This window comes from Eufriesea mexicana, unplaced genomic scaffold (genome assembly GCF_001483705.2).
Source record: "Eufriesea mexicana isolate 0111107269 unplaced genomic scaffold, ASM148370v2 scaffold474474824, whole genome shotgun sequence".
NCBI lineage: Eukaryota > Metazoa > Arthropoda > Insecta > Hymenoptera > Apidae > Eufriesea > Eufriesea mexicana.
The window spans coordinates 576836-604725 of NW_016907886.1; the positions used below are offsets into that span (position 1 = coordinate 576836).

A 27890-nucleotide genomic window follows, 5' to 3' on the forward strand; every position below is an offset into this window, starting at 1 on the left:
TGTTTCGTTGAATCGGTGCATTACGCGTCATCGAAGCGGCGATGAAACAATGAATTAGTCAACAAGTGAAAAGCCAACTCTCGGGGTCGGGCCGATGGAGTCGCGATTTACGGGCCGGGAATGAGGCGCGTTATTTCAGTAAAATTTCCTCTCGCCGGGCGTCGATCGACGCAGAAAAACTAATATTTCTGCGCCGGTATTAATTACATTATAAATCCACATAATCCCACATTATCGCGCGCCCTCTAATTGCCATCAATAATTATCGCATATCTGTCAGCGGGCCGAGAGCGTTGTTAAAATAATGTTTAAACTGCACGCTTTAATTACATTGCTACCTGTTGCTGGCTGATTGCAAAATAAATATTTATTTGTTTGAATATTAATCCGTTGCCCTCGCCGCGCGATGTCGTTCGCGACGGACGGCTGATCGAATCTTGAGGCACGATTCCTGGCTCAGGGTTCCGAAGGGGTGCGTGACACGAGTTTTAGGCACCCTTTGTCATTTCCACGCTATTTTTCCGAATTTTCCGAATTTTCCTTCCCATCGGCGGGGGAAAATTGGACCATCCATAATTACCAATTCGATATTCATTTAAACGAATTTATTTATTCGTTTATTTTTCTCACGGATAATTAATAGAAGAAATTAAACAAATTTTAAGATTGCAAAAATTAGCGAAATTCGGACAGCGTTCTCATTGCGAACTTGCCAATTTTTCAATTAAAATTCTTCGTTCTCTGATATCAGGAAAAATGAAATTGGAGTTGCTGAAACGGTGAAGAATTAAATTGTAACGCTGACGATTCATTAATGATCGAAACGATTACTCGCGAATTCCTTATGGGACATTTGTTTTGCGATACTAGAAATTTTATAAGGAAAGAGAACGCGATCCGCGACCGTAGAATAATTTCGAGGATGCTATTAGGGATACGCAAGGCTGATTCTAATGGCATAATTGAAGGAAGGAAGACCATCGATGATAGTTTTATGCTTCGTATAGTCGAACACGTGTTCTGTAATATCTCATAACGATATTAAAATAGAAAAATGCATAAATCTCTGTATAGTGGAATTTAGTAAATTCTGTCGTTGGGAGTTAAATTTTACACTTGTTTCTTCAGCGTGAAATTATACGGAAATTATTAGGAAACTGGAACATCTGTTTACCGAACAGACTGAAAATTGTATTTCGCAGTTACGGATTAGTTGCATGCGCCAAAATTTACATTCGTGCTCGCAATTCTACCTTCCTTTCTACGCGGTACTACCAGAAGTACTAACAGAAATTAAATCTCTATGCTACTCTCTAACGCTACGTGACTTGCAAGTTACATATATTCAAGTACCATAGCAAAAATCCGATATCCGGAGTACACCCTTACTCGGCACGAAGATCAACAAAAATCCTCGTAAACGCAAAGGAAAGCTGCGTAATTTTTATTCCCTCGTAACTGAAACCATACGTAAACCGAATTATAAATTTCGAATAACTGAAAAGAAAAGAGAAAAGGAAAATTACGTACTCCCCGTTGGTCGATGGGAAGAGAGACAAAATAACCAGTCTCATCCTTTATGAACTATCCTCGAGCCACGCAAACGTATGACGATATCGCAACTTTCAAGTTTGAAGTACTAATTAGAAACTTGTAGGACGAGCGTGGAAAAAGGGGGAGAAGCGGGGAAAAACAAGGAGCAAAGGTGAAAAGGACGAGACTCCGGGAACTTCGTAGAAAAATCGAGGAAGCCATGCGCGAGCTGAAAAAGGCGTTCACCTGTCGCCCATTTCGTATGGCCAGTTTAAAACGTTTAATAGTTCATGTATATCCGTGCACGTATTAAAACCTTGCAAACTTCTCGAGCCACGTTACGGTAAAAGTTATTAAACAGCCGGTAAAATTTACCCGCGTCAAACTTTCTTAACTTTTCCAACGGTTGCTGTAATGGCTTGGATGTTTAACGAGTGTACAGTAGGAAACCGTTACACCGAAGGAAGAACGGTTACGATACCTCGAGAGATAAAGGTGGAACACGAGTAAAATCCATGGATCGAGGTCCCCCTCAAGACGGTTGAGACCCCCTCAAGGCAGTTGGACTGGGGCTTCAAGGTGCACCGCAGCAGAACGCGTGGTCAGTCCCCGTGAAGAAGACGTTGAAACGTCCAAGATGGACGTTTAACACTTTGACAGTCCACGTTGGACATACATGACACGGTTTCTTCTATGCTGCCAGGGTGGTCATTGGTGACCGGAACGTTTAAAATACTTACAATTGTAAAAATTGACAGTCAGTGCCAATTTCGAGCGTTACCAAGGCAACACAGTGGTCAATGGTGACTGGAGGCGCTTGAAATACTTACAATTGTAAAAATTCAATGAAAATTGACAGATAGTCGATTGTCAACCGTTACCAAGGCGCCACGGTGCTCGCCCATAAGATAAACGCCCCATTGGGTAAGAATGGGGTTGTCTTATATCACCAATTTATTATTATTTTGCCATTATATGCTTTAAATAATAAAAATACTCTCGTGGCGTCCTGAGCCAAACATGTGATTTCGGCGTGGCAGTCAAAGGATTAAAGGGTCCCTGGCTTTCGATTAGGTACCCTTGCCTTTTAAACCATAAGACATAATGCGAACTAAGATGGATTTTCGAATATTTGATGCGATACTCCTCAAGACCGTGCTAAGTGCTATCAATGCTAACCCCAGGTTAGTTATTTGTCTTTGTTCTTATAATATGAAGCATATTATACATCAATGACATCAGATTTTCGACTCAAACTAGCTCTCCCTTCTATATTTGCATATATTACAATTAGTAGTAGTAGTATTATATTATTGTGTTCACTGCTGAGAGAAACTAGTCTGAGAGGATCAAACACATTGTCAGCGAACTGATAACTATAACAGATTGAGCCTCGCTTTCAGTTCACTTTTAGGAAATTTGTGCAGCTATTCAGAGCAACATAAGTGCATACTTCGTTCGAATGATCAAGTGTTTGATCAGAAATTGACTAGAGCAAAGGTCAGGGATGTAGAGCTCACGGATGGAGTTGGTTAAGGGAGCACTTTGGGTACGGGTAGTGCCGTGTACATCGTGGTACACCTGCTGGGGACCCCTCAAGGTGCAGTATGCAGAACCCCATGTGTGCTCGGCCTCCGTGACGAAGACGTTGGTCGAAGATAGGTGTTTAAAGGGCCCCTGGCTTTTAACTCGACACGTTGCTGACCTTACACCGTGAAACAGAACGGGTCTAAGTTTCATCACATTTTGAGAAATGACGATATTTTATTTGACGAATTGTTTGATCATAAATTGGAATTCGAATGTGAGATGTGAATTATTGGTAAGAAACGAGAACAGTAACGTGTGAATAGCCACAAGATATCTTTAAATGTCTTTCGCGTGAAGAATACGAGAGCATCGAGAATTTTTGAATTTTTATAATTACGTATAATAATAATAATTTAATAATAATTTATTATTTATGATGGAAATGAAACAGAGTGCCAATTGTTATTTGCCTGTGCTCCCCTTTGTTCAATGGTTGCCTATCTGTGGTTTAGAGTCTTGGACGTTTGAAAAATGAGAAATGCCGAATCGCGTCTGCCATCTTCGAAGTTTGAAAAATGAAAAACTCTGATCCACGTCCCCTGTCGATAATGTGTTAACCAGGAATGGGTTTCTGGAAATGTCGAAAGCTGAAAATTCAAGGAAAGTTCTAGTTTCGAGAATTCGAAACTTCATACTTCAAATTTTTGAACGAACATAAAGGAAATTATCGCGACACTGTTGATGTTCTTCGAAAGACTTTTTAAAAGAAGCACCGAAAAGTAGGTATAAATCCAGCCTCATTTTTAACCGAAAATCATATACCTCTCGATAATTGAAAATTTTATGAAGCCGGACTTGTACGAAAGGTGCTCAAAATAATTCTCTTAAACAATTTTCAATTCTATGGGTAGATAATGACCGAACGGTTAGAGAAGTTTCTGCGAGTAAACCTCTTATTGTAGAATGCTTTCTTCGATCGAGTACCTCCTTTGTTCCAAAAAAGGGTAAGTACCACGATGTATTTTTAGATCGATTGACCCGTAAGCGGACAATAGAAGTTTCGAATGAACATTCGAGTGTTTCAAGGGATACTTTCGTCTCCCATTTGTGTATAGACCTAAGGGGTTCGGAGACGAGTTGTGTATAACAACGAACCTCCTATTATCGTTATAGGGAAGTACTGCAACGACCACCGTGTTATTTAACGCATTTGCTGCGACTGGTGCATGCGTTGCGTCGAATCAATTATGCAACGACAAGTAATGCTCTTCACGTTAGTGTTACTCTTGACTGGCACTTTCCATCGCAATGCATTTCGACGATAAACTTTAGGCTGATCAACCCCTTGACTACGGCAGATTTTGATACGCAGCGGCCGTATCATACGGCAGGAATTGAGTTACGATGTGCGCCATTTTTGTGAAAACAAGCGCCCTCCGTGTTACAAACGCAAAATTTCCAAGCGCCTATAGGCGCCCTTCCTCTCACAAACGCAAAATTTCTAAACGCCCTTAGGCGACCTTCGTGTCACAAACTCAAAATTTCTAAGTGCCCATAGGCGTCCTCCGTGTCACAAACGCAAAATTTCTAAGCGCCCTTAGGCGCCCTTCCTCTCACAAACGCAAAATTTCTAAACGCCCGTAGGCGACCTTCGTGTCACAAACTCAAAATTTCTAAGTGCCCATAGACGTCCTCCGTGTCACAAACGCAAAATTTCTAAGCGCCCTTAGGCGACCTCCGTATCACAAACTCAAAATTTCTAAGCGCCCTTAGGCGTCCTCCGTGTCACAAATGCAAAGTTTCTAAGCGCCCTTAGGCGTCCTCCGTGTCACAAACGCAAAATTTCTAAGCGCCCATAGGCGCCCACAGTAGTCAAGGGGTTAATGAAACAAAAAGTAACATACAGAAACGAATATTACAAATTTAAATAAAAATATTGGAGATGAAGAAACTATGCGATTTTTGAGGGAAGCAAGGCTGTCAATATTGTAAGACAAGTTGGGCTGAATATTGGCAAGGGTCGTGGCCCGTCGTCCGCGACTTGGTGAGGGTTGATGAGTAGCCGTGGGAAACATTATACCGGAGAAATAACAGCGGCAATATATAAATAACGGACCAGTGGAGACGTAATTTCTTAATTTTAATAAACTGTCAAAGAAGTGTCCAAAGTTCTTAATCGAAGCTTTCAGGACTTTCCTGCAGTCGTCTCACAATATTTAAACTTATTGTGACACGTGTACCATTTGTGATACGCGTTAAACTTGATCTGCAGGCCACGAATACCATAAATAGTACCATAAATTCTGTAAAATGTATTTCCAGTAAAAAAATGAGGTATTATAGAAAATGCAGTATAAAACAGAGCACATAAATTTGTATAATTGTTATATACACAATAATTATTAATTACATGGGGTGGTTGACTTTTTTAAAACAAGGGATGCATAGAAATAGCTTACTCGAGCAATCGCTGCAAAACGTCACGACTCTTCTAGTTCTTATCACTAATCGAAAATTTTTTAATTGATTGACTTTTACAGTCGAACTGATCACAGCGCCACGTGTACCATAAATGGTACCATAGATCTCAATAACTATCGAATAGTTGTCCTGTAGTGGTACATTTTCTTTAATTGGATGACTAAACCTACAAACCTGCAAAGTTTCGACTAAATCTATGAACCAAAGGCACTCTCCTTGTAAGCGTAATATTATTGGAAACTAACACGATGGAAGTTTATCGAGACATTTTTAATTTTAGGGAATTATATTAATATCGAATATCGGACAAATGCACTGGCGGATTAATTTGTTATTGACTCCTTGTTAGCTAAATATCTTATTAATCACGGCAGATTAACCATTCTTCGTTACAACTTGCATCCCGCGCCTCGTCTCAAAATTAATTGCACCGCGAACATCGCGATCGAACAAACAAAAAGGAAAGCAACCCCCCCAAAAAAAGGACACTGTGAAACAGAGCAAACATGTTGATAAAAGCGTCGAGACCCGGGGCGCGCGCGCGCGAAAGCGCGCAACAGCCATTGAAAAGCGGCAGGAAGCGAATAAAGAGGCGGATCAGACCCGGTGTTCCTTTCCTCGCATCCGCGAAGCTTTCACGCCGACTAAAGACGCGCCTTAATTGAACGGCACCGGTGTTTGCGCCGAAATCCAGCTAGCGGTGCGACCAGCGGCGATGGCACTCAACGGCGCGTCGTTAAAAGCGGAAACGTCACGAGGAATTATAATAGCGGACGGGTAGCTCGCCGTCAAAGGGCTTCGATAACTCTCGAGCAACTGAAAATCGCTTTTTCCATGCGAACACCTTGAGCCCGTGCACCCCCGGCGCCCCATGAGCATCCCCGGAATGAAACGAAACGCAACGAAACGAAACGCGAGTCGTTAATTTAGCTGAAACGCCCCACTCGTCGTGAAATTCGGCCGTTTTCGAAAGTGAAAGAGTCCGAATTTCGAGCAGCGGCAAGTGGTCCCTCTTACGGATGCACCCGCGAGCGCTGCAAATGCGTATATACACACGAGTGCGTGCATGCGTGCGTTCCTGAGTGCAGAGAGGAACGTGTTGCGGGTTCGCGCCGTGGAACCATTCGGAGAATGTACCGGCCGGAACGAGCGGACGGGATTTCGACGCCATTACGGCGGACATTGTCCAGCGGAAATCATTAAACTAAAATCTAACTACGGACTAATATTGTAAACCGGCCGACTATTCTGAAAGCTTCGCTAACTTGCGTGGGATCGCGGGACAAGTTGACGGGGGCAAGTCGGATGACGAGTTTCTGCGAACGTTTCGACGGAACGTGGATTGTGTGGAGTACGGTGGGACAACGATACAGCGATTAGCCGACTCGAAGGAACTTCGTGAGCGTGAACGAGAGAATGGTACTTTTCAGGGCGACTGATTTCGCTGGCGGTGACAGGTTGGGGGTGAGTTGCTGGCTGTAGCGGTAATCGATAGAATCTTTTGGTGTTTCGTGAAGATCGGTTTTAAAAGGAGGGAAGAGATAGGGGTGGGTAACTTGAGGGATTTTTGAGGGCTGCCAAGTGGTATTTTAACCCTTTGCGGGGTAGTTTAACAGGTTCGGTGTAAAAATCTATGTACTTCAAACGTTATTAACTCCTTCATTTCATTCCCGAATTAGTAGCAAACGCCCTGTCCTGAATTAATTTAACAAATTAAACAAAATCTTTTCTCTTATTCTAATAGATGACAGGACACGTTGCATTGCGTTTAGGGAAAATTTTCTAAGCTCTAGCAATTTGGAAATCCATGGACGTGGTATCGCGTCCATTGTAGCGTGATATCATACAACGTCTGCAGGAATGAAAAGATTAAAAATTTGATTCCACTTTCGTGTCTTCTTCGTCGATAATGTGTCTATAGTGACGTATTTTTAGCGAATTAAAAATGTTTATAGAAGTAGATGATCGTACGATGTTAGTTTAAGATTATTAGGTATTTTAGAATTATTCCAACGCAATCACCATTTTTGGGATCTTAATCGTCCGTTTGATCTGGGTTCGATAAATTCTGGATTAATAACAAAAGGTGTAAATGCATGTACTATCAATACGCTTCGCGTTATTAATTTTCAAAGGATTTAATCGTTAAAGGCATAATTAATCCTTTGCCTGTAACACGTATAATGCTGATAATTGTTATTTCGAATTAATTCCACGTTATATTATATTTTGATAAATCTCTATATCTTAATATCGTCTATTCGTTACACCACGAACGAAACCGTCGCCTTTACCTCGCTTAGGGTAACAATTTCTCATAATATCTCTCTCGATGTACACCCTCATTTATAAACACTAGCACACCTGCTGACACTTCCTCGTACAAAACGTAACAAGTGACACGGGTTATCAGAGGCGCGATTAATCAATTAGAAGTTTCTATTTGTACAAGATAACGATCAAAAGCATACAGCGAAATTTTTTACAAATTATTTCCAATTATGCGTTTGCGAAACGCCGTGCCATTTAGAAACAACCGAGAAAACATTTTATTTCATTATACGCAATTAATACCGCTGTCATTGTAATATTCGATACACGAATTTTCAATAACCCAAAATTTCAAACGAAGATTCTCTAAATACATATTAACCCTTTATACACCAAGAATATTCCTATCGCGATACACTTTGCAATGCAAAATTATACAAAATAGTGTAAATTTATTTACACGACAGTTACACTTCCGCAAATTCCTTTATTAATAAAAATTAATAAATAAGGAATCACGGATCAATAGTTTGCAATGAAAAATTATACAAAACAGTGTGAATTTATTTACACGACAGTTACACCTGCTCAAATTCCTTTATTAATAAAAATTAATAAATAAGGAATCACGGATCAATACTTTGCAATGAAAAATTATACAAAACAGTGTAAAATTATTTACGCGACAATTTCACTCGTTACAATTCTTTTATTAATAAAAATACCAGATAATTAAAGAATCTAGAATTATCCACAGTTCCACAACATTATCGATGAAACTTAAACCGTTTTTAAAAATGTATTTATCCATATATGTCTCAACTCGCTTCGTCAACTCACGGAATACAAACCCAAACTACCGAGACAGCCGTAATCTTGGTACGATCAAAAATCGACATGGAGGCTGAGAATCAGGGGCGGTGCGCCTGGCGACCCTGCGTCGCGGAGTTTAAATAACAATTTCACGGGAGAAAATGAGCCATCAAAAACAATGCGACAGTTAAAAGGTTTAATTCGACTGGTCAAAGGTGGAGCGGACCGAGTCTGTTTGACTGCAGTCCTGCAAGCCGAGGGAAAGCGAGAAGCGGACCAGCCGGCCGAAGGGCGGGGAGGGTAACGAGAAAAAGAGCAAGCCGAGGGGGATGAAGGCTGGCGAGGAGGCGGATGGAGAGGACGAAGTTGAACCGGTACCTTTCAACCGACGTAGCCGACCTCCGTGCAAACGTAGATACGCGTGTACTTGTACGTCGGCGAATTATTATGGTAAAACGGGTACGAAAGCACCCCGATATCCTCCGTTACCGGCCCCGTGTTCAAATGTACCGTGCCGGGCTCGCGTGTATGCGGGGTCGTACGGACGTGCGTGAGTGCGCGTGTTTTCACGGCGCCGCGTATATCCTCGGCTATGAGTAGTTACTGGTCGGAGTAGGAATGTTAATACCGCGGCTGTCACCGACAGAACAGCAGGCCCACCAATCCGTCCGACCGGCTTCAGACTTTTCCGACGACTCGCCGCGTGCAAATCGAACGCCAACGATCTGCGTTTCGACCATGCAATTTGTTTAACCAAAGACAATTCTACTAGTCGAATAATTTTCCTACAACTTTTCTATACCAATAAGATTCTGCACTTTAAATTCTTGCCTTTATCGTTGATCAATTTTCTTGTCATATATATATATATATATATATATACTTGTGACGACCACCCACACGTTCACGCATGCACCAGAAGAAATTAGAAAGAGGTTCGAGCTACTTCCTATATATACAAATTCCTCACCTTTCAATAATATCGTCTCTAAGCCAACACAGGTTCAAGCATGGATTGACTTCTTCCCCGTTGGTTGGACCATGCCAGTTCAATTGGTAAGATGATATATAAGTTCGTATCCAACACCTGCCAATATAGCCGAAGAGTGGCATAAACCGCAATGTAGCTTAAAGAAACAATACTTGTCAATAATATCCCACGCCTAAGGCACGGGCCTGCTAGGTAGCCTGATTGATGTGTCTCCCTAGCAGGCCCAGGACGAAACGCACCCTTCCTCTTCGTTTCGTCCTATCTAGCCCCTACTCGATCAAAAAGATGCCTAGGCAGTCAGCAATATGGAGGACACAGCTAGAAGATGTCAAATAAGGACATGCCAAACAGACTGATCGTTTAATCTGTTCAGGTTTGAAGATGACAGCTCCCACGAACGACCAGCTCGACACGCGATAAGGAATTAAGAGCGACTAACGAGTAACAGTGGAAAGGTCAGTGACTAAGACCCCGATCTTAATCGTTCCATCAGTGAGCATCTGAGGGATAAGTTTCACGTAGAGGGAGAGTTGCAGAAAGGGGAGTATAGGTATCAGATGGAGCATGACCGTACTTATTGTTACACAGATATCGCGGATGAAACTGATACAGACGCTTCCAATTATAGTTCTCGATTATCACCGATGAGAAATCAGCCTTTAACTTCCATCTATCGATTGTCTGTCCAAAAATTTCTTTCTCTCCTTCTTTCTATTTTCAAAAGAGACGCTGATCCTGATGAATCCTATACCATTATTTATCCATAACTCCTGTGCGAATGTTAACACATCTTGTTTCATACGCCATCTGTTACGGATGTCAACACACTTGGATGTCAACGCACTGTCTTGTCAAAACGTGCAGTCCCTGGCGTATGTCTTAGAGATTTCTATGCAGTCCGCAGTGTGTCAATTAAATCAAATCAATACCACACAGTGCATGCCATCGCATAAAATAATTTTTGTAAGGACATTATCTCGTGTAAACTCTGTCGTATACCAGAAACCAGATATTTCTTCGGAAACAGAATTATCAAAATTACTGCGAAAAATTCGAAATTTATTCCAAGTGAGCTTGAGCTTAAAATAAGAAAGGCTGGTTGGAAAGGGAATCGAGGAATAATTAGGAGTGCAAAGGGTTAATCCTGGCACTCGAAAAAGTACAACTCGCAACTGCTACCCCGCAAACACTCGAACATCCTCGACGACCTCTTCGTGCACCTAATCTCTGAGCAGCCGATGCCTTTTTCATCCACCTTACGAGATCTTGCCCGACAATAACGGCACCCCCTGACGTGTACGCGTTAGGCGAGATCAGTTTGTACATCGGTCGCTGTGCATCCATGGCTCGTACATGTGTACACTCGAGGCTGATGGAGTAGGAAGGTGGAAAAGACTGACTCTAGGGAGTCGATGCTATCGATTCGGTCGATCTATGGAACCTGAACGCTCACAAATCAACCTCTACACCCGTTTCCCTCTATTCTGTATACGTTGCTAACCGATAACTATTACTTCCCGTTGCTTAAACGCGTCCCGGTTCCTGTGTATTTTGCTCAACATCGGAGAGCCAGAGGGCGGGGCGGGGGGTAGGGATGCAAAGGCGTGTCAAACGGTAATTACTTGTAATTATCGATTCCGTGGGGCACAATCGAAGAAAAGGCATTAGCAGTCGAAGGGAATTTTAATTAAATTTCTGTCAACGCGCAGGCATCGCCGGAACGAAATTAACCGGATAATACGAAATTGCGCCCTGAACTACTTAACGAAGTTGTAATACGAATATACTTTTTTATTCGAAGGAAAGCGGGAAGAGTAAGGGGAAGAGAGGCAGAGAGTGAGCGAGAGAGAGAGAGAGAGAGAGAGAGAGAGAAGTGGAGAAAGGAGGAGAAAAAAATGCGTTTTTCGTTTGGTACATTAGCCGGGGACTCTTGCCGCGCGCGGCTTTCCCGCGCGATTAAAAGCAAAATGACGTTAATTAACGTGAACGAGCTTACAAATATACCGCTACCACTGTGTAACTCCATCAACTTGGAGCGATTTTTCAATGCGTTTTCTTCCTATCCGACACGGGAACAGTTCGAGTTTCCTGGCCTCGCGAATATTCGATTTCGCGAGACACGAGCAAAACCTCGACTTCTGGCCAACGCGGTGCTGTAATTGAAGCCATTTACATACACGGCAGGGGGGCCGATGGAAAGTCAATTTGGAATTTCTGATGGTAATTTGTAACGCGAAATGAAACGCGGGTATTGTAAATTTTCTATGTTTAGGCACGATTTCTTTAATTTCGATTCCGAAGCTGTATCGACTATCGCGCGGCAATTTAAAATTTAACACGGATCCACTGTTGTGGCATTCGGTTACGTTTTACACTGCTGGGACAGTTGGGAAGAGGGACAATAAGCGTGTATAAGGATGAAAAATCGAACTCGAATAGGGGACCAATATTTTCGAATAATTATTCCAAAAATTTTATCGAATGCCCCTGTGTGAACTTTAAAATCTCCGATCTTTCGTGACATGTCAAACGATATATTCTACTCTTTTAGTGGTAAAAGGAAGAAATAATTCTATACGAAAATCTAAGTAAAAGAGGAAATTTTTGCAACACACTGGTTCAATCTCTCTATTTTAACTGACTACGGAAAATTTAATTTATTACGCAAAAAGAAGAACGAAGAGATTGGCTTAAGTTTGACTATAGTTAGACGTATGTACTTACATTCTTTCGACTACATATCACAGTTGGCTAAATATTATAGAATTTCGTTGAAGTCATTTACACCTTATGCCTACAAGCTTATTAGCTGACTGTTAAGTTAGTAGTACTAGTGGTGAGGCCAATCTACTAATTGACTGACATTTTTCTGTGCTCTCTACTGTACTTACATGGCACCACTGTCAAGAAACATTTCTTTGTAATTAGCTGGGTCAAACATTATCCCAGTTTTTGCTTAACATCCTACACATGGTGGGATATACTTTAATCCATCTCGAAAAATTGAAGTTACTCACAGCTACACAATTTGATATTTTATTTAAACTTCTTCGATCAGTTGGCAAAGCTTCGGTAAAAAGACACGTTCCAATAATTTTAATTTAAAAAATTAATTGGATAATGAGATTACGTATGTCCCATTCTATAATGTTCTATTCAACTAGACTTCCAATTTTCTATAAAATCGTGTTTCTCAGAAAAATAATATATAAAATCCAAACCTAACTTGTCCAAACCACATTCCGTCGAACCATCTCCAGAGTCCCATTTCGAACGTCAAAATCGCGTCTCGGTACCCCCCGTTCCGCGACCCACAAACGCAAAACCAAAAGGACGATCCACGGTGCACTTGGGGGAAAAACGAGAAGCGCTGAAAGTGGGGATGAAGCGGCGGAAGAAGCAGAAAGTCGAAGGAGCGACTGGAAGGAAAAAGCCACGGCCACGTCGTCCGGTTGTTGTTTTTGTTCCGGCGCGGAGGAGGAGTACGTGACGGCGCGCGACTAGCGAAAGCTGCGCAAAAAAAACCGCAACGTGGAACCCGGACGGTCTGTAAAAATGGAGGAAAAAATCCGGGGAAAAAAAATAGCGAACCGATCCCCACCACTTGTCCCCCACCCCTGGTCGGCCGGCAGCGGTGGCAGGGGTGGAAATGAAATCGACAGGGCGTCCACCTATCGGTCCGATGGCACGTATACAACAACACGATCGCATACACGGAACGCCTCCCACACGACCCCGGCGATGCTTTGTCCACGTGTGTCGCGATACGCGGAACGGGCGCGACCACAACGCCGCGACGCTGCACGCACGCTCCCTCTGCGGCTGTGTGTGCGCGCGTGTTGACTGAACGTGTGTACGCCGACATAACTAAACAAGCAACAAGTGACCTTAAAATCTGCGAATAAAAATACCGGCCACTGATCGGGTATCGTGCGCAGCTGCGAGCTGCCGGTGGCGAAGGGGTTGCAGGGTGTGTTTCGCCGTGCCAAGGAACCACCGGCAACCCGTTGCCGCGTGTAAACACTGGGATCGTAGTTTGAAAAAAAAAAAAGAAGAAAAAAGAAAAAAAGGAGAGTGAAAGAAGAAAAAAGAAAAAGAAAGAAGGAAAAAAGAAACCGTTACTGGCAATGTCAGTTGCGCTTTCCTTTTTTCCCTCCACCCCTTAGCCCGCGCGCTCTTGTTTCTGTCAATAGGAGGAAAGTTTTACCAATCGGTTACGCGCGCGCGTGACTCGAAATCGGTATCGTTGATTGATTCGCGCCTGTGTTCGTGTCTACGCGTGTGTGCTTCTCTTTCCTTAGTTTCCTTTATTTTTCTTTTTTTTTTTTTTTTTTTTTTAATTTGGGAAGGGGTACCGGCTTTTTCCCCTCTTTTTCGCTGTGCTTCTTTGAGACGCGAAATTGGTACGCGGCATTGCCGAGTTAATCGCCGGAGTTATTCACGGTGGTAATTGGTGTATACGCGCGTAGTCGAGCCGTAACGTAGGCACCGTGCCTTGGTAAAGAGCGCGTAGAGTGCTTTGCATAATGGGAAGCAAAAATCGAGCGGCGAACAGGGGTGGAAATTCTAACGAAACTGCGTAATTCGTCGAGCACTCGATAATAATATCGTTACTTCGCGAGTGACGGGAATAGGACGGCGGGTGGTACTCGATCGTCGGTATCGGACCCGCGGTAAGGGTTTTAAATCGCGGAGCCTTGAGAAAAGGGGTTGGCTGGATTGTTCGGCGCCGATTCGGTCGATCGACCGGCCGCCTCCTTTCCATTCCGCGGCAACAGCTGTTTTTTCCCCGAAAAAGGGAAACAGGATTCGATCGCGGCACGAGATATGAAATTAAAGAGCAACAAGTGACCTCAAAATGAACGGAACATAAAAATGCGAACGGCCGATCGAGAGTTTTACGCGGTTCAATCGAACTCAAAGAGGCGAGCGAGATGATTCGGAAAGGGGGAGGACGTGGGGTTAGAGTGAGCCGAGAGGTGAAAAGGGGTGAGTGCCGACACGAGGGGTAATGCGTATAGATAAATACTTAGGAGTCACGCTGCTTTATTGACCATTTCTGACGTCATCGGCGACTACAAAGAAAGTGGACCCCTCTCGGGCTCGTATCACGGGGGTTGAAACGAGGGGTACGGAGTTTTCATCAGAATTAAAAGCACAAACATCGGGATCGCGGGGCTGTTCGGACGAAATTAAACGAAATCTTTCCTCCTCCGGAAAAAACTACCCCTAAACTCTGTCAAGATCTAAATGACCGCTTGCAAACTTTTCATAAAAATTCCACCTACTTTTCGTCTAATATTCCATCTATTTTTTTTGTATTTCAAGTTGCTTCATTTTCCCATCCGTCGATTATCCGTCGGGTCGTGGTAGGTTTAGCGTTAATAAATAAATTGTTATATAAATCGCGGTGCGCGAATCGATTTAAAATTTGAACGTTTAAAAATAAATGCTGGCAGCATTCACGCGAATGAAATAAAATACGCGGGCGAGCGAATGGGGTAAAGGGAAATATTTCTACAGGGTATGAAAGATAATAACGGGTTAAAAAGAGAAATCGCTGCGATAGAAACGCTTACAAAGAGCGGAAGGTCTTTGATTCGAGCCGTTTCTACGTTAGTTCCAATATCAGCCGTCTAAGCAAGAGCTCGCCACTGTCCAGCGACCCTTTCACCAGCACAAGCAGCTTTCAACCCCTTAGCGCACACGGATACGTCTCCACAGACGGGGGGTGATTTTTCTTTGGAACACCGACACAGTCTCGCGCCGTCTCACCGTCAGGTACACAGACTCGATACTCGCGTGCATCGGTGGGGTTGCGCGTATCCTCCTTTCACCCCGAAAGGGATGGCTACCCTCTCTTTTCTCGAGGATCGCGCATGACCGAAATCATTCGCGCTCTTCCTCGCGCTGCCTACGTTCAAGCAACGTCAAATGAACCGCTCTTTCCACCGAACGCGAAACTACTCGATTGTTATCGTTAACGTCACCGAAACTCGTATCGGTGTAAAAATGGAAAAAAGGAAAGGGTGCCAGGTGTATTTTCAATCGATCCAACTCGCCGTAAAGCGTCCGCTCTGACGCGACATTAGCCGAAAACGGCGATAATGCGAGGCGTAATGTCTGATTAAAATCGAATTATTTTCCTTTTGCGAGATTAAAATTATCCGCGTCTGTACGAACCGTCTCGGCCTGCCTAATTTCCGCTGCATTCGTTCGAAGCTTGCACGCGTCCAGCCTATCCGATATCAGCGTATAACCATCGCCTCGAAAGCCCCCGTTACACCTCGACGTAGACGCGCACACGTACACGGGGCCAGCGTGATAAAGTAGAAAAGCTCTCTGTTCCTGTTCATCCGGCTGCGACGCGTTTGTCCGTCCTTGTCGGCGGTTCACCGTCGCGAAGCATACGAGCGCGTGGTCAGCTTGCGAGAAAGCTCTCCGTCCTCCCAACGGTGTCTATTCTATCATCCTCTTCGTCTTCGTCCACACCAGTCGCACGGCTGGCCTTGCCTCTCTCTCTCTGGCCGGCCGCGCTACCGCAAGCTCCGTCTCCGTCTCCTGAACGCTGGCCAGTCGAGTACGTCTCGGACGAGTTCGGGGATGCTCGTGTCGTTCGCAGTCGTCCTCGTTGCGCCCTCGTGGACGTCACGGCGCGTCATCTTCCTCTCGCAATTTATCCCCTTCTCCCGGCGTAACCTGTTCACCCACCACCGACGATTCCGTCGCAAGCTTCCACGATCGAGATCCTCCTCGTCGCACAAACGACTCCCCCGTTGATATCGTCTTCCTCTGAATTCATTCAGGGCCGGCTGCTGGCCCCTGGTTACCCTATCCAACCAACTCCGCCGACTTCACCGCCGATCCACGCTACAAAACGCGTACTCGAAACCCGCTACGATTACCAAAAAATTTCACCCAACCCCGATCCATGCCAAATCTCCCCTCGAAGGGGCTACGTTCTCGCGAAAAGCGTCGCGTAGGGTAAAAATGAAAGCCGATGGAAAAGATGGGGGAAAAGAAAAAGAAAAGGGGACGAACGACAAGGAAGCAACGATAGGTGAAAGGTTGGCGCGAAACGTCTGGCATAAATCTTGAATTTTGCCGGGGCAGTCGGAGCGGGTGCCGCGTAGCCGGTGCCAAGGGGCGGTCATGTCCTCGTCGTTCGGTTCGTCCCTTCTTTCTCGCGTGGCGAACGTTGGGGCATAAGTGAGCCTTTGTCGCGCATCCGGCGTTCACTTTCTCTGTTGTTCGGTCGGTCGGGTCCGATCGCACTCGCGCTGCTCTGGCAGCCCGTTAGGAGAAGCAGGCGGCGAGCTTTCGCGTGCGAACGACAGGGGAGCCACCGTCCGGGGCAGCGGCCAAGAGGGGCCACCGGCTTGCCTCCGCTGCTGGCCGGCGCGCGTGTTTCTCTCCCTTCGGCTTACAGCATCCGCCGGAGCTTCTCCTCTCTCCGCCTACGCGGTGCGAGTGTGCCGTGTGCGCCAGTGCGCCCGCAAGCCCGCAAGTTCGCGCTCCGCCACGCAGCCCAAGCTCTCTCTAGCCGCGCGCTGATCGGCCACGTTCGTCAGCCGGGCCCCACGCAAAAAGGCAGCGGGGCCGCGCGCGAGCCGACTGGACACACACGACGGACGATTTCTTACCGTGATACAAGAAGACGCTGTTAACACGCACGAACGAACGAACGTACGAACGGGCCGGGCCGGTCTTTGGCGAGCAGCGCGTCAAGGCAAACAGTCTCAAGGAAACGATCATTCTTACACGTACTCTTATTAACATTCTCGCTCGCCGCTCGAGGAAACAGTTCGACGACGTGGTTGTGACACGTAACACGAGTGAAACACTCGAAACACGCGCGCTCCGACCGAACCTCACCACGAGACCGCAACGAAGAAACGGGCAGTGACTGTGAGGAAACGAACAGGATATCACGGACCTCTATCCAGTGCGCTGTTTTCGTTTGTGAATCACCGTTTACGCACGTCATCGAACACGTCTTCTTGGGATCGCCGCGATCGCACAGGTGAGTCCACCTACTCCAACCATCGCCAGGATTTTTGCACTTTCCCTCTTGATCTTTGCTTCGTTCCCACCCCTCGGCCACGGGAACGCGATTAGATTGTCATCGGGTATTACTCGGATCTTTCCAACGGAACGTCGTTGAAACGCGTCGAGGAAATGTCCTTTGCTACGAGTCTTCCACGTCTTCCACGAAGATTAGAGAATCGTCGCCAACTGTCAAACCGGTACTGACCTACGGGGATCCTCGGTTTTCCCAATATCGCGTTTCAAATACCTCGAAACCAGTAGCAGTGTTTTCATTTCCTTGAATCCGTGCTTGCTTTCTCTCGCGACGTTTAGCAACGTGATCCAAGGGACCTGTTCGGTGTCAAAGATCTCGGCGTGTCCGATGAACCTTTACAGCTTGCCTGATGACTTTCGTAGACCCGCGAAGTAATCGCTTCGTGCTTTTAATTTTCTCGGCCAAGATTCACAGGGTTTCTTCGTCTTAGAACGTAGCCAGAATTCTCTTCCACGATAAGTTACTCGAGCAGTGTGCTTCCGAAGGCGAAGGACGTGTCTTTCGTTCACGATTAGACACCTTTCCTGCCTCGGCGGGCTTGTCTGTCATCCACGGACACGTTCCCCTTGTCGTAGGCACTTCTCAAGCAAAGACGCGTCTCCGATTGTGTGGTGACACTCGTGGGTGATAGTGTGCAAGTGGTGGTGGTGCTAATTGTGGGCTAAACAACGCGATTAAACTACACGATCGCGAATATCGGGAGGTAAACTGGAACGAGGGACGAATCGTAATCGTGTCGATTGATACCGATGCAGTGGAAGTGACGTATAACCGATGTTCTAAAAATTCCCTTCGGAGATACGTAAAAATAAAAGAAATAACGCACGTGACACTGGACGAGTGTCAAAAATTCCGTTTGAGAACGAAGGTCCGTTAATAAAGTGACAATTACATATTAATTTCGCGATTATTAAATCGAAAGGCAATCGGCGAGGTGCGAATATAATGAAAATCAAAGTCACGTGTGCGCTTAATTAAAATATCGCAAATATGAATGTTTCATTCGCGATCTATTAATATTTCAGACCGTGTATGCTAATAAACGTACGGCGACGGGAATTGCCGTTCGAAAAACTGCGCCAACGATTATGAGACCGGAAACGGAAGAACGTTGTAATACCCAAAACGATTTTTATTCGATTTTCAGAAATTTAACCAGATCTGTGAGCAACGTAGGAATAAGCTTGCTTCTACTCGATCGAATCGGAATTCAAATTTAAGCAGCAACGTTTTTATCCATTCGCGCGATGATCGAAATAGCTTGGACGAACATTTTTACCATTTTTGGATAAACGTGACGTAAAGTAAATCGGCCAGAATTTAAGAGAAATGACGAAAGTACGAGACAAATAATTCGCGAAACGTGTACCGCATAAGAAATTGGCAAATGGTCCGCCGCGAAGTAGATACAGTCGGTTCTTGTCAGACCTAAGACGACACGCTCGAGATACCCTGCCGTCGGCAGCTGGATAGAACGTGGCATGCTAGGAAATGAAAAATCCAACACCGCGAAACAGTGAGAAAGAAACGACATTTCCACGTCGATTATTCAAAGTGATAAAAATGGCGAGGAACGATAATAACGCGCAAAAATCTGAAAAATCGCGTCTAATGCTTGACACCAGTAAAACAACACGCCTCAAACCGTGGTATATAAAAATAATTCGAAATATTTCGTGTTTCCTAATCGTAAAAATATAAAAATACACGCGATTAACGACAATTGCTCGTATCCTACGTAAAAAATATCGAACACCGTTTCAAACCGGTAAACACTGCACGGGAAACGTCGAGGGACGCGATAGAGGTCGGAAAAATAGAAAATCGTGGTAAAAATTCGGGAGACCGAGATTGAAAAGCGTTGCCGATTTTAAACGCGGGATCACCTGCGAAATAATCTGCCGGCGAGCACGAATTGGCTGCGTTGGAGGGCAAAACGCAGGGCGCGCAGAATGGTCTTCGTAATCACGAGAACTCCATTGAGTACGAAAAATTAGACACTTCCACGATACTACAAAGGCCCCCTGATCGTGGCGGGAGTCCCCGTGTAACTGAGGGTCCGAAAATGAGTATCCAGCTTCGATCGCGAACCCGGTGGAACCAGTTTCGCCGGTCCGAGCAAAGGGTTGGTAGAAGAAAGAAAGAGAGGAAAAAAGAGAAACGGGAGAAAGAAAGAAAAATGCACGGACAGGCAGTCATGCAGGAAGGGTTACTGGCGGAACGCTGCCTGCGGAAGCGTTTTGTTGTTGAAATACCGCGTGGCAGTTAGCAACTCGATCGAAGGCCGCGTATAAACAGCTAATAATCAAACGAATCGTGTCATAAACAATCCCACGGTGGGGGCGGCAGAGTGGTGGTAAAAGTATAAATGAGTTTCGATCGCGGAGTGGGGTGCACTGGCGTGGAGGTGGGGGTGATCAGTTCGAAAAGCGTAGATAAAGCATGATCCGCTGAAAAATTTCGATTCGACTAGTGCCTCTGCGTTAGACCTAAGGGACCTAGTAGGCTTGTTCGTGGATCTAGGATCCTAGGACGTGGATCGAGAAGTGCACGAAAAAATGGGCTACTTCTAGATCCTTCTTGACAGATCTCAGGGGATAAAGATCTATCGGAAGTGTCAGAATGGAAGGAAATTCGTAAATCTAGAATGATCGTGAGGTTCATAGGAAGTTCGGATGCTTCTAGATTCTTCTTAGCAGGTCTCCTCTGATAAACGCCATCGAAAGTGTCAAAATCGAAAGAAATTGATATATAACTCGTGAGTCTAGAATGATCGAGAAGTTATAGAACTCTGGGATTCTTCTAGATCCTTCCAAACAGGTCTCCTCTGATGAGGAACTATTAGAGCTAACAGATTCGTACGAAATTCGCGACTCTAGAACAATTGCGAGGTGCACAGAAGGCTAGAATAGGATCTTCTCTGTCCAAAGGCTACCAGAAGTGTCATAGTCTAGCGAAATCTACGGATAGTACGATTTGTGAATCTCGAATGATCGAGAAGTACAGTAGCCTACAGTAGGCTAACACATTTCGAGCTTCTATTCAGAAAGTCTCCTTTGACAAAGCGTTATGACAAGTGTCAGAGTTGAAGTAACGGTATGACGCAATTGGAAAGTCCAGAAGTCTACAGAAGTCACTAATAGGCTTCTAGCATTGCCGTAGGTTCGAGAATCGTCCTTTGTCCTTTGTTTCGATTCGTTGGATCCTGACACTTGGGATAACCTTTGGTCACAGGGAAACTCTCGAGCGATTTCAAATCGGATCTTATCGAGGTATCGAAGCCCAACTTCTGAATCATCGGATGCGCTGAGATTTTGCGTAGGTTGCATTGAATGCGTCGCGTGCAGCGGAACGCGCATTTGATCAAGCCTGTGCTGCTACTTTGAAAAGCTGAACGGTACTTTCGCGTTGAATGCTTTCATTGACGTTTGTTCTTGTTTCTATTAAATCGTAGAGGCGATTGCACACGCCGGGAGAAAGAAACGAGCGCCGCGTTCCACTGCGAGAAGTCAGACAGTCGGTATAGGTCGGCTTTTCATCTTATTCCGCGACGACATGCCGCTAAACCGAAACGTATCGCGGCTCGTTTACTCTCGCGATTCTCTGCGCTTTGTAAGCAGTTGTCGGATAAATTTGTCCCTCCATTCGTTCAATGTCCATCTCGTAACTTCCATTTTCGGGCTGCTTCTAATTTCGGGCGTATCCTGATGGAAGCAGGAGCCCGAAAAGAGGGACAGAACGAGGCAAAGTGTCGAGAAATTGGCAAAATTTTGCCAACACCGACGTTTCGTTGGTGAAATTTTTCCAGGCTGGGTCAAAGTTCGAATTGCCTGTGCTCGTATAAATCTCGTAGGAACGTAACACGGATCACGGGCACTATTTCATTCCTCTGTGTCATCCATCGTCAGTTTAATCTTTTGCATCCCTTTACGCTGCATGTCAACACCGCCGTTAAAACCAGGAGCCCTGTTCCCTTCGCTGACTCGCGAAACTGACACCTCGCAGAACGCGAAATCTTTCCGGACCTCAGCTTTTCCAGGAACCCGTCAAATAACCCGCGCGTTTCGCGCCGTTGTCCGCGACCTTTGTAAACGTGGCAGAAAAATCCCGATTCCTCGCTCCTTTGTCGAGCGTATCTCGCGCACGTGAGTCGAGAGAAAAATCGGCTACCGAAAGATCCGGGCGGAAACTAAAGCCCCGCAGGTAGCAGCAGCGATCGGAAAAGAAACGGGGGCGAAAGTGATCTTGCCGGTCTCGTCACAGCGCCAGAACGCCAGTACCGAATACGTACACGTCGAAGATCGATGTGCCTAAAAAAGGTACGAAAAAAAAAGAAAAAAAAGAAGGAAAAAAGGGGGGAAAAAACACAACACACTGACAACAATATATACCGACTCTGTGAAAAAGCACGAGGTCGTTCCCGTTGTTGTCGTCTCCCGCTGGTGGGAGCCTGGGTGGTCAAGGTGGGGGGTATGTATGTTCCGAGGGTGAACGGTATGATAACGTCGAACAGGTCGACACGCGATGTATCGGTCGGCGAAGAGAGGAAAAAAGAGGCGGCGGTGGGGAGGGGGAGGGGGAGGATTGAAGGTTGCCCCCGAAAGAATCGAAAGTCCCGTCGAGTTCGAGGGGGGAGAGAGAGAGAGAGAGAGGGAGAGAGATAGAGGGAGAGAGGGAGAGATAGCGGGATCGAGGGAAGAAGAAAGAGTAGGAGAGGGTTGAAAGGGGTTGGGGGTGAGCGGTGGTTGCTTGCAAGGGCTAGTACATAGAAAAGAGAGAGGAAGACAGCGAGGAGAAGTTGAGAAGAAGGGGTAGGTCGGTATCGAAGAGAGAAGGGGATAGTGTGTGGTAGATGGTATAAGGTGGGGTAGAAGGAAAAGTCTGTCGGGTGGTAGGGGCACGGTACGGCGAGGGTGAGTGGGTTAACTGCAAAACCCGATCGTCCGTGTTTTTATCTTAAGACTCGTCTCCGACTAGAAGCCGCGTAGGAGACGGAGAGAAGAAGGGGATCGTCGGTGGTTCTGGAAGGGGCTGTTCTCAAGCTGTGCGAGTCCAGCTGGAGGGGTAGAAACGACAGCGGCGGCGGCGTGGACGTCGGCGGCGGTGGCTCGGTGCGTCGCGGGGTATAGAGAGAGTCGCGGGGTTTCTGGTGGTGGCAGCGCTGGACCGTCTGGGGGTGGGTGGGGGGTGGCAGTCTCGCTCCTACGGAAGAAATGGTGGGGATAAGACTACCCTCGGAGGCAGGAGTGCGTTTGCGCCGCCGCCGTGGAGGTGGCATCGGGTGCTAAGGGTTGCTTATTCGCCCCAGTCCCTGGCGGCGGAGGGGTGGTCTCTCTCTCGCCCGCTCACGACGGGGGTGGGGAACCCCTCGTCCCCGACTGCAGGGTTAGGGTGGTCTTTAGGTCTGTCAGTAGCAAAGCGGCGGCCTCATCATACGGAGCTGCCGGGCTGACCAGCCAGGCCGAAATCACTTAAGACGCGTACACCTTGTAATATAACCACCGTAGAGGCGCGCGCGCGCTCCCGCGTCGTCCGCACCTACACCGACACACACGTATATACATACACATACGACTAACCACAAACACACGTACATACATATGTGTACACGTAAACGCGCGCGCGCGACCAATTCTATATGTATATATAAGCTCGTACACGCACCAACACTGCGACTCACATACGCACAACTGCCCAACCGATACAGGTCGATCCACGACACGCCGATCTACGACACGACGGTTGTGCCGAAACACGCGGGCACACGCTGGTCCTGCTACGAACACGCGCGCATCCGACGCGTATACACCAGTCAACAACGCGACCGCGGTCATCGTGGTCGGTTCTTCCGATACGTGCGAGCTAAAGGACACGGAGGATCGTGACGTCGCGCGTCGTGCGAACACGCGAACGTGAACAGAGAGTGGTGTAACGACGACGGTTTAGACAGAGGTGAGATGTGAGGTGAGGGACACGACGCAGTGGTGGTCGCCGGTGAAGAACGCGGAAGGACCGTGTATCTCGATTCAGTGTTGGACTCGTGAACCTACAGAGAGCAACATACGGAGTCTATATGTGTCGTGATTACTATTCATCGCCGTGTATGTCGTCGATGCCGGTTATCGTTACGATGAAACGATCGTGGATTATTTTACCGCCGTAACACCGTATCGTTCCTTGGTTATCGTTTACGAAACATGCTCCAGCTCGTATAGAGCAAAGATGACCGGACGGTATCGCGAAGATCGAGTACAGTGTGCAAGAACATTGTGAGGCTGCTGCCGGTAGAAGGCAGTGGATCCCTCTCTGCTTCTTCCTCGCCAGTTGGTCCAGTGCTTCGTCGACCTTCGACTGAGACTGTTGTGTTCCTACCTCTTCGCTCGTGTCATCCGTTCGACCTACGACTCTTTGCTAAACCGAAACGCCTCGTGTTATACTACGTCGTGACTCAGTGTGACACGTGTATTTTTTATCCTTCGGATAACGTGGCTGCGTCGAGAATAATAAGGTAATACCGTTGTAATCGTGAATGTCCTGTTGACATGTGTTCACTGATCAGGCGGGTTCCAGTGATACCAGTGACGCGTCCCTCGATCGTCTCCGTGATCGTACACGCTTCGATTCTTGGATTTCGATCGACTCGTCCGTTCATCCCGTGATCGTCGACGAAACGGCCTGTGCTACGTCCTCCTTCAGAGACTCGGTCGTACCGAGTTTCCCTTCGCGAGATTCCACCTTCCTCGTCCAGAAAATTCCGCCACTCGACGGAAAAACGATCGCGATACCTTCTCGTTCGCGAATCATCGCCAAGTGCGACCGAGAATCGTGATCGACCAGGCGATTCATCGGTTTTCCAATCGTCGGGACACCGGTTCGGCCGAGTCTCATAAAAAATTTCGCTTGCCAAAATTCACCGACGATATATAATCACCGTTGTTACCCGGTGACTGTCAGTGGCCACGGATTGTAATTTTAATGAAACCGCCTTTGCGATTTGTACGAAACCGTTGTTCGACAGTGATTGCCTGCTGTTTTTCAAGCTCAATGAACACGCGGCCAGTGTTCAACACTGCGTGTATATGCATATACGAGAGGGAGAAAGATACATCGAGAGTGTGCGTGTGCGTGGGAGCGAGTGAGAGTATTTAAAAAAAAAAAAAAAAAGGAAAAGAGGTAAAAAAAAAGAAGGAAAAAGAAAAACGTGTTCGCTTGTCGAACAGCGCTGAAAAGAGCAGCGGATCGTATTATTCGGTGGTGTTTAATTGAGATTTAATTGACCCCTCCATTATTCATCGCGATTGTCAATGAGCGGTTTACGTGGTGTATGCAACCAGTGTTTCACTTTCGTTCTCCCGAATCCTTATCACGAAATACAAATTTATGTTTTTTTGCGTTGCGTTGTATTTTTATTTATGTCATTATTCCTTTGTTACATCCTTTGAGTTTCCTTGCAGCGCGATGATCGTGCAAGTTCCAACGTACAGGTGCACCGATTCTCGGTTAACCATCGGATACATTTGACAGACATTCGACGACGAAGATCCAGAAGCGATCCAACCGACGACGTCGTGACGGGATCTTGCACGATCACAGCCTCTTACACCTTGCAGTGAAATTTAGCGAAAGTCGGTGTTCGTTTCTTTGATTTATACGCGCGCTGATTGCCTGTCACGCGATGAAATTTCAACAATCGGACGTGTGGAGAAACGCGGGTGCACGGTTCGGGGCGAAAGGGAAGGAAAAGGGGGAAAAAAATGCGGGGAAAAAAGGAAACAACCACGAACACCGTGACAACGATTAATTAGCACGGCAACGAGCGCATTGCCGCGGCACCGGAAGAATAGGTACGCGTGACGTTCCAGTAATCATTTTAAACCCATTTCGTCATTCGGCGTCCCCTCCGTCGGGAGTCTTTCGTATCGGAGCCATAGACTCGGTTCCCCGATACGCATCGCGTTCATTGCCACTCTCTCTCGCGGTTTTTGTCCATCGCCAAGTGGATTCCACCCAATAATGCATCAAAATCCTGCTGTCAGCCAATGAAGACCGATATTTCACGCTCTCGCGCCCCCGTGACAGCTACCCCTCTCAATTGTTCCAACCACGCGTTTTATGCTCCTAGGATCAAAAGAACTAGGTACAAGCGACATTCCTTTCGTCGATTGCACGTCGTTCTAATTATCCTGCAAATTCCTGCTCGACCATCGAGTCGAAGAAGCCTGATCGAGATGACGGAAGCATCCGAGGACAACTCGAGACTCTTCCGTCGATCAGTCTTAGTAGTAACGACCGTGTCTGGTCAGACGTCGCGGTAGCCAAGAAGCAACTCGTTCGTGAGATGCCAAGATCGGTTCGAGAGATTTGTACTTATATCGTGATCGACAACTACGTTCACCGGCTATTGGGAATTTAGCTTATTAATCGCGAGTGAGTTATTCTTCCACTTGTGTATACGTTCTTCGCGACGAGGTGGATTTCCACGTCATTCACACGATTAGACGCGTTTAGGTTGACAATCGGTAGGAGGAAGAAGTGGAACAGACAGTTTATCGCGAACTGGCGCGTCAATCGAGACAGTTGCATCAGCCGGGGTAAATTTTTGACAGGACACGGTTCTATCAGACCGATTAGCCTTAGAGAGTTCTATATTCTGCCAAATGTTCTGTTTTTTCGGGAATCGTTGGATTAATCTGAACAGCTGAAGCGATTTGTGTAAATTTTTGACAGGATAGAGTTGGACTTGGTTAATTCCTACTTGGAGTATAGATATACTTTAGAATTTCGGAAATTTCGGGGTTTCTCGGACTATTTTAGGGATTGTCGGGTCTCTGGTGAGGGGATTGGAATGATTAAATCATAAACATGATTAAATCAATTTATATAAATTTGTGACAGGACACCTTTTCGGATCCTTTGTGTCTCATTAACATCAATGTTATGCTAACTGTTATCAGGAAGTTGGGGAAATAAAGAATTCGAAATTGACACTTTGAACATAGCTCGATTAGACTGGCTACCCTCGGTAACTCGAATCCCTTGTCTTATTTCACGTTTCTCAAGATCAAAAAGGAGGGAAAGAAGCAGAATCGGTATTTCATAGCGAATCTTTGCATTCATCCACGCGAATCTATCAGACTCGTCCCGATGGGTCCTAGCGACTTCGATGCCTTCGATTTTCCTAGCTTTCAGAGTTCCTCGAGTTCCCGTAGGTATCGACGGTAGTGTTCCAGGACTGAAAAGGTAGCAAAGAGAAAAAAGCGAGGTTTCTCGACGCGAGGAGGAGGAAGAGGGGAAAAATGTCGAGCCCTTTCTTCGATAATTCTTTGATTCGTAAGGGGCCTTTGACCTATAATCAGCGAACGTGTCGAACAATACGGGGCAGCTGTCACTGTCCCTGTCTCTGTCGCTGTCGTCCGTTATCAACATCTGCCTCGTAAAGCAGCGCGGCACGCGTGTGCATGTACGTGCACACACGCGTGCACACGCGCGCTCGCGCGGGCGCAAACAACGCCGGAGCCAGCATAATCTACGACAGCTTCGAATTCAGAGTTTCACGCTTATCGCGAGCACTCCTTCCAATATTTGTTCCCGGCGAAAGGGGGATCGAGTGACTTTTATCAAATGGATGTATTGTCAGCGAGAGAATGGACTACGCTTTCCCACACGAGAACAGGCCTCCTTAACGTTCGCGATCGTTTTCACGGGGCTCGTTAACCATGCACCATGCGTGACAAAGCACTCGGGCATCGTATGTCCGTAAGGAAACCGCGGCGACACCCTAACGCTCTCGAAAGCCTCGCGATTTGACAGCTCGATCCCATTGTTACCGCGATGTCTCTTGTCTCTGGGCGCGGGGAAAAAATCGAAGGAAGGAAAAAAGAACGGGAAAATCGAATACGCGTTCGATTTCGAGTATTCGGTTCGAGGTCGTTCAATTAGTATCGAGCAGAATGTTGACGGGTGGTTGGAATTTTTTCTGCAATTTGTATTGCCACTTTCGAGTGTCGCGAAAATGCTGTCGAATTTTATGGAGTCGCAAGATGGTTCTTGGCGATGACATTGTTGTCGATCGGCATTTCGCGTTGGCTTCTCTTGCTTTCGTTTGACACGATTTTGGCAGAGGGCACGAGATGGAATTCAAATTTGGGAAAATGAGAGTAATCGGATACGCGGCAGCAAAGGTTCTTT

The 27890-nt window shown here is 46.2% G+C and overlaps 1 long non-coding RNA gene across 1 annotated transcript in view; it reads left to right on the top strand.

Moving 5' to 3' along the window:
* Positions 1 to 16898: 16898 nt before the first annotated feature.
* Positions 16899 to 27890, top strand: part of LOC108554883 (uncharacterized) — a 167606-nt gene continuing 156614 nt past the window's right edge. The window contains exon 1 of the long non-coding RNA XR_001890726.1: positions 16899 to 17642. This is a non-coding gene — a long non-coding RNA (uncharacterized LOC108554883). The remainder of the gene's footprint in view (positions 17643 to 27890) is intronic.